Here is a 13,955-nt window from a genome sequence, read left to right on the forward strand (position 1 = left end):
CTTAATTATTAAATATTTAACGAATTTACAAGTGTTTTATTCACTGCGGAATAAAACTATTTTATTTAAATAGTTCCGAAGAGATTTTTCTCGAAATACCTAAACAGAATGTCTAAATATGTTTTGATGACATATTTTAAAGAGGTATTTATGATTAGTGTTATAATCAATAGATTCCGACCGAAAAATGGTGTCCGATTTTTCGGATGAGGGCTCCATAATGAATTTAAATATATATAGATAATAGTTTTGGGGCATCGAGTTTGATATCCTATAAAATATGTTTTAATTATTATTTTTGTATGTTTTAAGCATGATAAAATAAGAAATTTTATATAAGCAATCATATTAAATCGATATCAAAGTCATTAAATAATGTACAACCCAAAACAGACAGCCGAACTGACGTGACAATTACATTTGGTGCGCTAAACATGGCGGATTTTCGGCCTCATTAGACATTTACGTTTATTCATGTTTCATTTTATGTACGCACTGAAATACTGTTATATTGTTTTCCTGCGAGTTAAAGTGCTGAGTAAGAACGAGATAGATATATGTATGTTTATGGGTGTGCCTTCAAAATGTAATACCCTCCTTAAGTGGAGGAATTGATTGATGCTCACTAGCGGGGAGCTATAGTGCGGGCCCCTGAAGGGTGAACCCGCCAAACCGACTAGAGACTTGCGGGAAGAGGCTAGAGAACCCAGCCCCGAGGAGGACGCTCATAGGTCCTCTGTGACCTCACAGCCGATAAGGATCTTTAACTGCGAACAATCGTCGGGGGTACCAACAGCTCCCTCGGCAAGGCCTTACCATCAGGTGGTCTGGCGTGCAGCGGGGCTATGTTGTGGAGATGCTCATGGGGGCCGTTTTCAGCTCGCTCGTACATATTACGTGCGAGCCTAATCACAAACTCCATGAGCGACTCCACACCTGGGTCCCGGGCGATATTGCTGGAAGGACCATTCTTGATTATTGAACATGGTCTTGTTAAGGGGGTTCACTACCCTCTCAAGAATGGTATCTTGATACACTTGTGCCGATGTTTTGATACCTTTTTCACAAAAGTATGGCTCAGTCACTCCTTCATAGCTAATACCCCACCAAACCATTACTGAAGTCGGATAGTGCCCATGTTGCACTCTATCGACTAATTGGGAAGGTTCCTTAGAGCTTTGAGCATAAATACGGTCATTTTGCTTGTTAAAATGTTGCTCAATTGTAAAAATTTTCTCATCCGTAAACAAAATTTTTCTATGACCTCCCTTGCGTACCGCTTCAGTAGTTTCGATTTTACCACCCTATTCTCTTTTAAATTATCAGTTAAGAAATGACCAGTACGTCTCTTATAGGCTGCAAGTCCTAAGTCATCTTTTAAATACGCGACATGGTTCTAGGTGCTATCTTCATCTCCCGAGATAAAATCTTTTGCTTTCAGACAGGATTTCTTCGAATTCTTTCCCTTACTGCTTTGACCACCTTTTTCGTACGAACACTACGTGGATGGCCAGATCTTTTTCTGTCACAAACAGAGGAGGTCTCATTGCACCTATTAATAGCCCGGTACACAAACATTTTACTAATACCAAGCGTATGGAGAGTTTTAAAAATTGCATTTGGCTCCATACCTACTTTGTGTAATGCAATCACAGCGATTCGGTCCTCTTTATCCCTCCACTCCATTTTAATATCGCAAAATATTGTACAATGTATTGGCGCCAAAATGAGAAAACTCAATTAGCAATCATATAAAAATGACAGATTCCAAATTCAAATGTAATATTTTATTTATTTTTAATTGTAACAGTATTTATGGCCAGACTAAGTAGAGATTGGATGTGTAAAGTTTGAGAAACACTGTACGTCATGCTAGGGTGAGTGCGTGTGTGGGGGGGATCACTTCGATCATTGCGGTAGGCAGCGGCTTGGTTCTGCCCCTGGCATTGCTGAAGTCCATGGGCAACGGTAACCACTCACCATCAGGTGGGCCGTATGCTCGTCTGCCTACAAGGGCAATAAATAAATAAAAAAAAAAAAAAAAAGCGGCACGACACGAGAACCCTCTCATCGTGGCCGCCGGTAACTACATTCCCGATCCTGCGGACCGAATGGAAAGCAGTCGACGTCGCCCAAAGCACGTCATTACGGATCCTCCTTTTTTTTTTTTTTTTTTTCGGGTCTAGGGCCGAACCTCCTACGAGGTCCCCGCGCAAAAGGGGCGCGCGGGGTATGTGAGACTCAACGGTCTGCATGGTGTTGTGAGCAGACCGCGGGCCCAAGGATTTTAGGACCCACCCACTAAACGACTCCCCTGCACTCTTACACCCGACGTCCGATCCCCTCCGAGGTCAGAACCCGGATGAGATAGGGGGGCTACCGCGGTCAACACTACAACCAGACGGCGCGGCTCACCCCAAGGACGCCCAGCCGACGGAGCCTTCGAGGCGAATCGAAGGCTCTGAAACGTCGGCCGTCTCGGTACGGCAGCCCGTTGGGCCGCCCAGACGGTGCCGCTGGTGTCCCGGAATACCCCGCTGGACCAGAACCAGCCTGCCGGGTCGGGACGCGATACACCGTCGACCGGTCGCTCTATTCACTCCACGGCAGCGCGCTAGAGTGCTGGTAGCGCGCCGCGCGGCCTCACCCCCTCAGGTCGCCCCTTGACCTTCACCGGGGGGAGGCGGCTACCTACAGGGGCCGGGACGTACGGGCGTATTCCCGCCTCCGGCCCCCGGCATTACGGATCCTCCTGATTCATTAACGGTGCTTTTAGGTACTTCAAGCACCGGTCACCGTTCTCGTCGAACCCGTCGCTTGCGACGAAGGGCTCGACGAGTAAATTAACTGTCAGACACAGCCCACTGAGTTTCTCACCGGATCTTCTCAGTGGGTCGCGTTTCCGATCCGGTGGTAGATTCTGCGAAGCACGACTCTTGCTAGGGTTCGTGTTAGCAACGTCATCAGGTTTGAGTCCCGTGAGCTCACCTACTAAAGTTAGGGTTACGCTGAAATAGCCACTAGGGCTATCAGAATAGGTAGGAAAAAAAAAAAAAAAAGGGGGGGGGGCGTGCGGTGGGCGCGCGGAGCACCGTCCCCGGCGCAGGTGTCGCAGAGCGCAGCGCGCGGGCTTACTGAATTTGGCCCCCCTTTTTTTGTTTTTGGATTATTATTTTTTTATATTTTTTCGTCGTTTGTTCGTTAATGTTTGAATGTAAAAATTGTTTGTTCGTCTTTTATTTATTTATAATTAATTAAGCAAATGATCACCCTTAAGTTGGCTTACCCTTACTATAATAGATATCTTTATTTTTATCGCTCAGATTAATTAATTTTGATCAATTACCGTTTGTTCGACGACTATTGGTGATTTTTCGATCATAAGAAACAATTAAATTCCTAATTATTAATTATTTTATATCTAATAAGTAAACCATCACCTCACGCCTACGATTCTAAATAAAAAAAACTAAGCCTTGTAATATATATCAATCAAGATACTTCTCGATAGTAATAATTAAGTTTAATATAGATGTAAATAAATATATTTTTTAAATAAAATCCTGTTTATAGAGTATATATTATATACTAAGTTTATTCTTCCATGTTAAATGAATTTCTACTAAATGTCCCCGCAATATATTTCTTGAACTTATTATTATATCATTAACTGAACTATTAATAATTATCATTTAAATAAAAACAGATTTTGTGTGCATCCGAACATTAACGAACAAACGACGAACAAATAATTAAAAATTAAAAAAATCCGAAAATCAAAAAAAGGGGAGCCAAATTCAGTGAGCCCAGCGCGCGGCTGTCCTCTTGGCGATCCGGTAGTTGCGTCCGACGTAGCGTGACCAGATTTAGTAGATTTCTACTTTTGAAGTGAAACTTCCTTATCGGCGTTGGAAAAAAATTTACCGTCACATTTTTCGGTTACGCGTCACATTTTTCCGTTACGCGCCATCTTTTTTGTATTCATGTCTATGATAATAAAATCCTTTTGTTTAAACTTTATCTAATTTAACTTTTTTGTATTCATGTCTATGATAATAAAATCCTTTTGTTTAAACTTTATCTAATTTAACTTTATTTAACCAATTTCTAGAAAGTTGCATGTAGATCATTTTTCGAAAAATAAGGCCATAAAGAAGTTTCACTTCTTACGTGTGTACACTAGTACACGCACACATTTTTTTTTTTGGTAGATTTTGAGGTACTGGCAACAGAATTTAGTATGTAAAAATTATTTGGTATATTTTAGTAGAATTCACGCTTTTCAGTTATTCTAATACTTTTTTGGCATTACGGACAAAGAAGAATGGCAGTTTTTTACCTGAATGTTTTAAAAGGCGTCTTAGATTGAGACATAAACGAAACTTATTATTTTATTTGCTCGTTTTTTATACGATGCTAGGCAAAGGCACGTGGCAAAGCCACGAAAAAATGTTACTTTAATAAGCTTTTAATTCGTTTTTTGGTACTTCCGGTTTAATGCATTTGTAAAGGACGATATTAAAAATATTGCCAAGAAAAAAATATTGCAGTATTTATTAAAAAAATAATTTCCTAAAGTATTTTAATTGATAAACAGTAATATTAAGTATTCTTTGCTACAATTGTTACGTAATAAAATAACTAAATATTGTGTTCGTTGTATATATTAAGCTGTAAGATTAATCAAATACTTTATTATACGGTAATTAAAATAATAGTTATGGCAGCACTGATTCTATAGTCTACTATCCATTAAATTATTTTTAATAGCTTTGCCAGTTGCTTTATTTTGTTGTACGCTGATATCACACGACTGACCTAATTCATCTTAAGTTTTGATCTCGGAATTGCCCACGGACTTGATTTTCTGCCCCCATACGACGACTTGTGCAAATAGTGCTTTTTTCTAAGGGACTCCGATTGAGCCTTGCGACTTGAATTCTTTGCACTTTTATCATGGATAGCAGGCGTACGCGCATATCGTACCTGATGACGATTATGTTTGCGAAGCATGTTGGGAACTTTCAACAGCAGCAGTAAACCATAATCTTCAGCAAAATTCTGGTAATGAACCACAAGCTGGAACTAGTCAGCGTGGTCATACCAATGTTTGTATTTTATGTGGCTGTTCCCTCATACAAAGGCAAAGTGACAAAATATTAAGAGACATTCCCACTGAACTGCAACTACAGATGATTGAAATAATTAAACGCCATAAGAAACCACAGCAGGTGTATGCATCTTACCTCGCAGGAGGTTCGGCCCCCGGACCGAAAAAAAAAAAAAAAAAAAAAGATATGTGCATCTTTACTTAAATTATATTTTATCTTATTAGTTCCATAGGCATTGGACAAAAAGACCTTTCAATTTTAAAATGTTTGTTTAATTTAATATTAATATCAACTAATCTTTGTACAATTAATCTGATTGTAAGATTTAGCATATATTATTTGATCAATTTAACCTGCATGACTTTCATCCTTGATAAATGTTACACAATTATATGCTAAAATCATAAGCATATCTTACTACTTCCAGGTAACAGCTTCTGACACAAAGTATGTCATGTCTGTTGGTTGCGAACTACAAGAGAGGTTTTGCGTATGAATCGTGCTGATGAATTAAGAGTGGAAGGAGCCGTTTAACATGGAGATGATAATGCCTCACTTAGTAATCCACCTAATGAGCCTACCGTTGCAGAGCATATCTCTATCCCTGAACAAGGTGTATCTTTGGAGGACCATCAATCCTATGGAGATCCACATGAGCAAGATATTTTCAGGCCATCAGGCACTCAAAATACAGAGTCTGGAACTGTGGTATTACCAGATTACAAAAAGAGCGGCCAATCCTAGTAGCCATTGCCTCTTTCCTGACTGCAATAACATTGGTGCCTTGCACAGTGTCTCGGACAAATTAAGATTTGTAATATTAAGTAACCATAAATATTATGTCCCAAAACGGACACGAGTCTGTGGCATTCAGTTATTTAGAAATTCTTGGGACAATCTGTATCAATCAGAGAATAGCATTAATATATTTAATGTTGAGCATGTTCAACACATATTTTCATTTGTAAATGCATTTAATCCTACAGTAGACTTTGAAAGAAATGGATGACCGAATATTTGAATATCGGGTGGGGCTATCTGAAAGAAATGGATGACCGAATATTTGAATATCGGGTGGGGCTATCTAAAGAAAAGTTTTATTTATTATTAGAGGAAGTACCAAGGATTTTAGAAATTAAAAGGGGGAGTCTAGGTCTTGTGACTTTGCTTCTAGAACAGGAGAATCTGATGAAAGGATAGCCACTTTAGTGCAAAAGCCACGTCGCAGTTTAGATGTATTCATGGACAAAGTTCGGGAAATACTTATGCAAGATTATGTACCGAGACACCTAGGTATTAAATCATATTTCTAGGGAACAATTACTTGGCCATAATCTGGTAATACCAAATGGCCTATACGGCAATAATAATAATATAATAGTGACCTGTGATGGTACCTATATTTACACTAACAAGAGTAGTAATTACATGTTTCAAAAAGATAGTTACTCTCTCCATAAATACAGGAATCTATTAAAGGTATTTTTAATTGTAACTTGTGATGGCTATATTGTGGACTGCTTTGGCCCATACAAAGCTACAACTTCAGATGCTGAAATTATGTCTTCATTATTTAGGAATGTGTCATATTTTAGATAAAGGATTTAGAGATAGTATTAATTTATTAGAAGACTGTGGTTATTGAGCATATATGCCAGATTATCTTTTGGAAGGCGAGTACCAATTAACCATAGCTCAAGCAAATCAGAGCCGCTGCGTTACTGTTTGTCGATGGGTAGTAGAGGTAGTAAATGGTTACTTTAAACGAGACTTTAAAATATTCAGATAGGAATATTGTCATCGGTCTCTACCACATATGATGCAGGATGTTCAAATAGCAGCGGCTCTATTGAACAGCTTTGGTACTCGCTTAAAAAAATCCATTGACTTCCATTTGACTCCATACAGAAGAGAGCCGTTCGGATTGTCGTTAATCCCATTCACACGGATCGTTTGGAGCCTCTGGGTCTGCGGAGGGACTTCGGTTCCCTCTGTATTTTGTACCACATGTTCCATGGTGAGTGCTCTGAGGAATTGTTCGAGATGATACCAACGTCTCGTTTTTACGATCGCACCGCCCGCCACCGGAGTAGAGTTCATCCATACTACCTGGAGCCACTGCGGTCATCCACAGTGCGTTTCCAGAGGTCTTTTTTGCCACGTACCATCCGGCTATGGAATGAGCTCCCCTCCACGGTGTTTCCCGAGCGTTATGACATGTCCTTCTTCAAACGAGGCTTGTGGAGAGTATTAAGCAGTAGGCAGCGGCTTGGCTCTGCTCCTGGCATTGTTGAAGTCCACGGGCGACGGTAACCACTTACCATCAGGTGGGCCGTACGCTCGTCTGCCTACAAAGGCAACAAAAAAATAATAATGAGTATGCCAATTAAATTCTAAATATAATATATTACCTTAGAAAGAAACACCTTAGACAACAATCTGGCAAATATGATAGAAGCAGAAAATATGAACCGGAGATCAGCCAACTTCCAGAGTCTCTCAGCTGACCGCAACAATGTGCTATTAATTTCTCGTCTTGAATATAGAGATCTCATTTTATTCGCCATGGGAACCTATCAAATTCGTCAAGCTTGCTCCTATTATGGGGAGCACATACGTTTCCATGGCGGGTACAGAATTGAAGTCTATACCGAAACAATTGATACCTCTGAATGTAACTTAAGGGGAACTGGAGACACCACTTTAATAAGAGGCAAAATAAAATCGCGACACGTTTCCAGGAAACAATATTATGTTTATATTTTAGTTGAAAATAATCATTCTAGCAGATCGAGTATAGTCGAATACTGTTGCAATTGTTTAGTTGGTCGGCGTACTGTAGGTTGTTGCGCACATGTCATGATGGTCGTGTAGTACCTTGGATGGGCCAGGCATGAGACACATATATCTGCACCAGCAGACTCTCTCGATGATATAGTTGTAAGAGACGTAGATGATGAGGAATAAATGTTATCTAGTTAAAATCCTTGTTTTATATATACTAACTAGTCAGGTCATAAGTATTGTCACACAGTAAAAACTTTTCTTTTAGAATGCTGGCCACAAAAAAGTTTATTGAATTCGAATTTCGAATTGTTCATGAAAATAAAAATGTATACTTTTAGAATTTTACTAATTTTTAAATATGGAGTGAAAGCTTAAAGAAGACCGTGTTGCAGTTATTGCGTTGCATCGTTGCGGTTACGCGCCAATTCAAATTTTTAACATACTGAAAAATTTGAATATAACCAAAAGATTCGTTTATCGTACCATCAAACGATACAATGAAGACTCTAGTGTAGATGACAGGTCAAGAAGTGGTCGCCCTCGGTCTGTTAGGACTCCAGCAGTGATAAAAGCTGTGAAGGCGCGAATTCAAAGAAATCCCAAACGTAAGCAGAAACTGTTGGCCCTACAGATGGGGTTAATCAGAACCACAGATATCGAAGAAAAACAGGACATCGTTTGAATGCTCGTCTAATGGACCTGAGACTGAAGAGATCCCGCGCTTTGTTGAAGCGGTACGCGGGAAAAAAATATCTGGAAATTGTTTTTTCGGATGAAAAATTTTTTACCGTAGAAGAGAGCTACAACAAACATAATGATAAGGTGTACGCACACAGTAGTGAAGAAGCGAGCAACCGTATTCCGCGTGTCCAACGAGGTCATTTTCCATCCTCGCTCATGGTATGGTTGGGAGTTTCTTATTGGGGCTTAACAGAGGTACATTTTTGTGAGAAAGGTGTAAAAGCGAATGCAGTTGTGTATCAAAATACAGTCCTGACGAACCTTGTGGAACCTTTTTCTCATACCATGTTCAATAACAGGCACTGGGTATTCCAACAAGATTCGGCGCCAGCTCATAGAGCGAAGAGCACACAAGACTGGCTGGCGGCGCGTGAAATCGACTTCGTCCGGCACGAAGACTGGCCCTCCTCCAGTCCAGATTTGAATCCGTTAGATTACAAGATATGGCAACATTTTGAGGAAAAGGCGTGCTCAAAGCCTCATCCCAATTTGGAGTCACTCAAGACATCCTTGATTAAGGCAGCCGCCGATATTGACATGGATCTCGTTCGTGCTGCGATAGACGACTGGCCGCGCAGATTGAAGGCCTGTATTCAAAATCACGGAGGTCATTTTGAATAAACTTTAGTGTCATAAGAATCTATGTTTTGTTAAGTTCATTTTGGTATATTAATGGTTACATAATGAATAAACTTGTTTCAATTATTTTACATTAAACATGTGACAGAATTTATGACCTGACTAGGTATAAGTATCTATATACCTACATGATAACAATACGAACTGTTTCAACCAGAGACAATCTTCGATTAAAACAGTTCGTATTGTTAGTACCTATATAACCTTTTGACCATCAGAGCAGTGCCCTCCACGCCAAGCCCCAAATTCTATAAAAATGTAATATCGTGAAATAATCTATCGAATCTTCGTAACCTATTTTTTGGTCACATATTTGTGACGTTTGTGTACAGGGAAAGCTTTAGTTTGCCACAAATATGCGCCTTTGGCGTTCAAAAGGTTAAAACTACCTATTAAACCTATCTCTGATACATATTTTTTCACATTTACAAAGAAGAAAGAACAAACTACATAAGTAACTGCTTAGGTAACTGCAGTTGCTAAGGGTACCTACTCGAGTAGTATTATAGGCGTACCTACCCTTCGTTTATCTATGATAATGAAACTAAAAACGTTATTTATACATATCGTTTACTTTTGTTTCTTTCAATTTTTTATAGACGATACCTACCTACAAAAAATGTGTGCGTGTACTAGTGTACACACGTAAGAAGTGAAACTTGTTTATGGCCTTATTTTTCGAAAAATGATCTACATGCAACTTTCTAGAAATTGGTTAAATAAAGTTAAATTAGATAAAGTTTAAACAAAAGGATTTTATTATCATAGACATGAATACAAATAATACAATTATTTCACTTTACCTTTTTGCTACTAAGATTATTACAGCATTTCATTAATTGTAATAGAATTATTACTATCATTGTCATTGTCATTATATATTTTTGTAATTAATGGCTTATGGTAACTGAAATATGAAATATATGGTTTACATTCCACGAAATTTAGTGACCGAGTAAAAACTCCATCAATTGTAGTGCCAGATCTTGTTGTTGACGTTTGAGGACTGTTTTTCATGGATAAATTCAATTTATCTTTCAGAAATTCAACTAGCTTCAAAGAATTTTCCGATGCAAAATTTACATTAAAATCTCCACTTAAAATCATCGGTATTTTATAATTATTGTTACCGAGTAAAGAGGCACCTTCACTTGTGTACGGCAACAATGAATGGTGAAGAAAAAGATGGCGCGTAACGGAAAAATGTGACGCGTAACCGAAAAATGTGACGGTAAATTTTTTTCCAACGCCGATAAAGAAGTTTCACTTCAAAAATTAGTGACAGCTATTATTGATAGGTAACCTCAAATTATAAATTAAAAACGTTAATATCTTTTTTTTGTGACTTCCTAATATAAAAAATATTTCTGATTAAACTTATGTTATGTTATCCCTATCGTTTTAACATTTTTTTATTTCAAGACGCCTCAAATGGATTTCAGGTAAAACGTTGTATAGAAAGCTGCCATATTCCCCCTTTCATCGAATGGATTGTAACTATTTAATTTTCATTATTTTCTTTACCATTCGTGCCTTGAGCATAGTCTGATAGACCAGTGGGAATTCCTTCATTGAGAATTTTTATAATCGAGCTTAAAATGAAACATAAATATACACAAGAATATCGCGATGTCCTATTCATCACGATATCCTTGTAGTTGCAACAGAAAACATGCAAATTGTTGAAAAAGGATATAGGGAATCAAAATTAGATGTTTCCGTGTCTAATTTATTGTCAACTTCTAGTTCGACGTCTGAAACTTTTATGGTGGATAAATTTTGGAGTGCAGGCAGCCAAACCTGTGATGCGAATAGCAAACCAAAGTATGGCAATTTGTCCCGATTTGTGAAGCAAATGACGATACTACCATTGTCAAACGCCAAAGTAGAAAGAATAATTTCTGATATTAATAGAATTAAAAATCAAAATCGAAATCGATTTAATAAAAGTGGGTCTACGACGGTTGATGTCGCACATTTGATCCTTTTAACGCTGGGGAATCCATTTACGGATACCCGGTCGAGGGGAGTAACGGACCGGGTTATGTCGGCACATTTGATCCTGACAGAAGTATTATCAAGTATATAAACATGTAGATTATCTCACTTACTCTTAGACCATGCAGTATTGTTATGAATGTGGTAGACAGATATCCGCGAGACACGTACGGCGTATGCCAGTATATTTTCGTGTGATAGATACTTCGCTAGAAGTAACAGTGTTCTGTGGATAGATACAACCCGACCGATGTGAGTTGGCTATTATTATGAATAAGTGAATACGGAATATTAGCATATCAGAATTCGACGGATTACCGATACACGAATACAAGCTGTATTACGAATATCTCAGTGAATACTAATATATCGGTATCACCCTTACTTGAGACCATAGATTATACACTTAATATATTCTTGAGACTACATCAGCGTTGCCAAATGTACGGCAATTGCCGTTTCGTACGGCAATCACGCTTCTAAAAGACAAATTGTACGGCATACGGCAGAGTGGTCATTGCCGTATTCTAAAATACGGCAACAAGAGCATTTCTTTTATTCTTTTTTAGTGCCATATACCTATTAGGTTAAGTCTAACAAGAGCATAAAGTTAAAAAACAATTAATGTATCCAAAGAAATTACAGGACGTGGATACTTTTTGCGTAAACATGAACACATCCAGCTCTTATAATAGACAATGTTTCATGTTTGGTACGAGGAATTCCCTATAATCTACAACGCCTGCTCTTTAAGTCCTCTCCTCAAGTCACCTCGCCGCCTCGCTCTTGTTTCATTGTTAGTACTAGCAAGCGTAGCTAGCTAGCAATTTTATCTTTTGAAAAAGTGCAGTGTAGCGATACGTGAGATAGTGTATAAAATGTGTATAAAAAAGAATCTTCAATGCGTAAACCTAATCAAAACAAAACAAAGAAACCGCCTCTTAACATATACCATAAATGGAACATTATTACCAAAAGAGTGCATTGTCAGAAATCAACCAAACTGTGCGAACTATAAGCCAACCCCCGAAATGATCAATAAAATGAAAAAACCATCAAATTACGAAAAAAATGAAATTATTGAAACTGAACTTACTTTAGGCAATAATACAGATTTGATGGGAAGAGAGGAGTGAAAAATATATACTGTTTTAATTTCTAGTCTAAAATAAATAATAAAATACTTTTAATTGAAATTTGAAATTTTGAATTACTTTGTACAGCAATTTTTTTTTAAATACGGTAGATTTTTTTCTCCAGTACGGCAACCCAATGTTTGCCCAGCGGCAACACTGGACTACATCCGCCATTAAAACAAGTCGCACGCACTGGCACACAGAGCTCATGTCGTTTTAATATAAAATATAGCTACAACCCGGCCATCCTCTGGCTTCATATTGTGTCAGAAGTAAGGAATTTGGAAAATAATATTTAAAAATACAAAAATATCCCTGAAATTATGTTCAAAATGGATAAAGTCGAAAACACACAACATGGCGGACAGGGACGCGCAACTAAGTCAATGCTACATCAGTCACATATGGGCTCAAACCCTTAGATATATGAGAAGCTCGAACATGCCCTTAACTTGGAAAAACTGGTATACTCAACTTAAAATATACATGCGAGCTAATAATCTGGAAGATGAATGTGATCAACGCAAAGTCGCCATCTTATTATATTAAATTGGACAAGACGCGTTAGTGATATTTTATTCATTTAATGTCGATATTGATACAATATCCTTTGAAGAATTAGCGTCGAAATTTAGTAATCACATCATTCCTCAAATAAATGTGACAATGGAACGTCATAAACTATTGAATAGAAGACAAAATCTAGAAGAATCGATAGACAATGTAACAGATTTAAAAAATATTGGCAGACGATGTAACTTTGATTCATTGGAAGATGACCTAATTAGAGATATATTTAGCTAGAATCTACATGCAAAAAACCAATACATGAAAAAAGAAAATCTTATACAAAAGCCGGAGACACTTGACCAAGCTGTTCAATTAGCCAAGCAGTTGGAGACGACCAGGAAACAAGCTAAATTATTGGAAGAAACTTCATTCATCGGGCAGGTCGTCTAATTCCAGTTATAGAAGACAAAGGCAGTCAAATAGTACTTCACATGCAAGAGATCTACAGTCAAGCCAGAGCAGACGTACATCTAGTTCCAGACAACAGTCAAATAACCAAGTAACTAAAAAATGTGGTAGGTGCTTACAAGTACATAGGTATAAATGTCCCTCCTTAGGAGTAAAATGTAAAAATTGTGGCAAATCATTTTGCAGTAGCATGTAAGAATAAAAATGTCCATTTTTTAGAAACTGAAGGTCATATGCCCAATATAAACACAAATAATAGGCTACATATGGGAACAATTCATGTCAATAATGTAAACAAAGAGTCATGGCAGATAAATTTATTAATAAATAGTCTTAGTGTTACTTTTCTACTAGACACAGGTGCCGATACTAACACATTGAATTTAAAAACTTTTCATCAATTAGGAAGTCTCTTAGACAGTATATCAAAGAGTAGACATAAATTATCATCTAACAGTGGTGAAATAATATCCACAGTACGTCAATGTACTTTAAAAATATATTACAATGCACAAAGCTACATTCATTACTCCTTTTAGTAGATACAGATTTACCCGACTTCCAT

General features: G+C 37.8%; 1 long non-coding RNA gene across 1 annotated transcript in view; it reads right to left on the reverse strand.

Moving 5' to 3' along the window:
* LOC149501868 (uncharacterized) overlaps positions 1-10,552 on the reverse strand; it is a 56,876-nt gene extending 46,324 nt beyond the window's left edge. Inside the window, exon 1 of the long non-coding RNA XR_016323823.1 lies at positions 9,889-10,552. This is a non-coding gene — a long non-coding RNA (uncharacterized LOC149501868). The remainder of the gene's footprint in view (positions 1-9,888) is intronic.
* Between the last annotated feature and the right edge of the window lie 3,403 nt (positions 10,553-13,955).

This window comes from Bombyx mandarina, chromosome 11, assembly GCF_030267445.1.
Source record: "Bombyx mandarina strain Sakado chromosome 11, ASM3026744v2".
NCBI classification, from domain to species: Eukaryota; Metazoa; Arthropoda; class Insecta; order Lepidoptera; family Bombycidae; genus Bombyx; species Bombyx mandarina.